We start from the raw sequence: 3,167 nt of genomic DNA, 5'->3' as shown, positions 1-3,167 counted from the left end.
CTGGTTAAATAAGATATGAATATTATATTCTTAGTAAAGTAATATTTGGTGGCATACTAGAAATAGAGTGTATATGTGGTGTTGATATTTTAGGGGGAAATATCAGACTAGAAGGTAGCAGTCTATGATGAAAGAAATTTTGTGTCATTTGTATCATTATATGGATATCTTAGGTGTAAAACCTAGATTCTACCTCGCCAGTAGTAGGTATTCAGTACGTACTAGTTGTTCTCAGTAAATCATGTGGTCACAGCTGCCCTAATACTCGGGGAACTCAAGAAAGTCAAACATAATTAAAATCTTTTTAGTCTATTTAAGATGAACAAATTTGGTAAAATATGTGTTTCAACTGTATGCTGGAGAGATAAACAGGTTTATCAGTTTATTTCTTCAATTCAGATGTAATCACATTTATGAAGCCTCTTTTTCCCCTTATGCTAAAACTCATGCCATCACATCAGAGAACTCTAGTAATGGAAATGTAACTCAAGGTTCCCAGTAGTGTTGATGAGGAATGTCCTTGACAGGGACAGTAATAACAGTGCTTTTGACCATTGCATCTTTCTTTGGGACTGTTCCAAACACTTACTATTCTTCACATTCTTTTTGTTGTTATTATTTCTACCCTATCTTCCTGGGAGCAGTGGTAACCTCAATTTAGGGGAAATGAAATGTAACTCAGTAAACATACCCAGAGCCACACCTCACATAAGCAGGCTCACAGGGTCACAGGGGGAAGCTTACAGTGCAGACAAGCTCCTCTCCCCCCGCGAAGGACCCACACAGCAGGAGGCACCTTCCACACATACAATATCCTCGGGGATCATCGGATACCATCATGAGCTTTCCCTCTAAGACCTTGATCAGATAACGTTCCAAAAGGCCAGTGTGAACTGCAGTATGAACTTGAAAAGAATAAAATAACATTCTGCTTTTTATTCTGTAATTGAGATTTACCTTTTCTCTGGCACATTTAATTTAAATAATTTTATCCTGAGCATCCAGACATTTCAAAATCCATTTCAACATCTAATCCTTTTGTCACCAAGATTAAAGCAGTTCATTTAGAGTGGTGTATTTTAGTAATAACTAGGAAAATATAGGTCTTATTTATATGTTAATCACTTTCCCTTGCTGTTGGCAGTAGTGGGGAAACATTTTGCATATAGCTCTTAAGATACATGTTATTCAGAGGTAGATGGAGATTTATTTTCAGGTTTACCGCCCCCCCCAGACACACACACCTTGATCCTTTCAATTTTCACACAGAGCATGAGCAGATGTGATGGCTGGGCCAGATTCATTCATTCATTCATTTTCTCAGTCCATCAACAAATATTAATTGAGCACCTACTATGGTCCTGGCAGTGAACAAAACAAAGGCCCTGAATCTCTCTCTCTCTCTCTCTCTGTGTGTGTGTGTGTGTGTGTGTGTGTGTGTGTGTGTAGGCAGTGATGAATACTGTGAGAAAAAAATAAAGCTAGGTAATAAAGCTGGGAGGCAGAGACTGAAAAGGGTTCAGCTTGATACAGGTGGTTCAAATAAGGTAATCTGATGAGCAGACACCTGAAAGAAGTGTGTGTGTGTGTGTGTGTGTGTGTGTGTGTGTGTGTGTAGGGCAGGGGTGGGGGGAATAAGCCATGTTAATATCTGAAGGAAAAGTGTGGATTGTACAAGACAAAAAAAAAAGAAAATGGGAGCCAAGGTGAGTGTCTGCTTTGCTGATTCAAAGAAAGGCAAAAGGCGGCCGCATATGGGGAAAAGTAAATGAAACCAGGTAAGGGGTAAGGAGGAGGTTGGACAGAATAAGCAGGGCCTTGTAGGATGGGTTTTGAACAGGGAGAAAGGAAACTGACATTTATTGAAGGCACCTTATGTGTAAAGCTCTGGGCTGGGTCTAATCTTTTTAATAATTCTGCAAGAACAGCTGCTACAGGTGAGAAAGCTGAGCCTGTGTACTTGTTTATGATCAGATGACTCAAAGATCCCACTAACTAAATCTCTAGACTGAGGACCAGCATGCAGACAAGGTCTTCTGGATTTCAGAGCATTCTCCAGACTTACTTCAGATTTAGACATTTGTTAATTATCTAATATCTGATTATACTTGTTCATTTCTCTGCTTCAACTGAGATGATATAAGACTAAATTTCCATTCGTTAATTTGTATTAGCACAATTAAGGACTGGAAAACATCTCTTTGGGAGGAGAGATGGTACCAAATGTAATTTCATTGCTTGAACAAATTAACACATCCTCTATTACCTGGTATGTATTAATGTGAGTTCTTCAGAAAAACAGAATCAATAGGAGATAGATATAAATGTAGATACAGGCCGGGCTCCGTGGCTAAGCCTGTAATCCCAGCACTTGGGGAAGCTGAAGCGAGTGGATCACTTGAGCTCGCGGGTTCAAGACCAGCCCGGGCAACTTGGTGAAACCTTATCTCTACAATAAATCAAAAATTAGCTAGGCATGGTAGCACATACCTATAGTTCTAGCTACTTGGAAGGCTGAGGTGGAAGGATTGCTGGAGCCCAGCAGGTTGGCACTGGGGTGGCCATAAGCGTCCCACTGCTCTCCAGCCTGGGCAATGAAGTAAGACTCTAACTCAAAAAAAAAAAATTGTAGATACAAATAAAGAGATTCATGTAAGGAATTAACTCACATGGATATGGATACCCAGAAGTCTCAAGATCTGTAGTTGGCAAGCTGGAGATCCAGGACGGTTGATAGTATAGTTCTGGTCCACGTCTGAGAACCAGGAGAGCCAGTGATGTAAGTTCTGGTCCAATTCTGAGTCCAAATACAGGAGATGTCAGCTTAAAGACAGCCAGGCAGAGAGAGCAAATTCTGCCTCGTTACACCTTTTGTTCTATTCAGGGTTTCAACAGATTGAATGAGGTCCATCCGTATTGGGAAAGGAAATTCACTTTACTCTTTCTACAGATTCAAATGTCACTCTCATATGGAGACACCTACACAGACACACACAGAATAACGTTTAACCAAGTGTCTGAGTACCCCACACCCCAGTTTAGTTGACGCAACCGCTAGTTGAACCCAGGAGTTTGAAGCTGCCTTAAGCCATGATCCATACCACTGCACTCCAGCCTGGACAACAGGGTGGAACCCCAATTCAAAATTTTTTTTAAAGAAAGAAACA

The sequence above is a fragment of the Carlito syrichta genome, unplaced genomic scaffold (genome assembly GCF_000164805.1).
Source record: "Carlito syrichta isolate Samal-C Ts95f unplaced genomic scaffold, Tarsius_syrichta-2.0.1 Scaffold289236, whole genome shotgun sequence".
In the NCBI taxonomy this organism is placed as follows: Eukaryota; Metazoa; Chordata; class Mammalia; order Primates; family Tarsiidae; genus Carlito; species Carlito syrichta.
The sequence above is the reverse complement of the archived record's forward strand: the minus strand, read 5'-3'. Positions refer to the sequence as shown.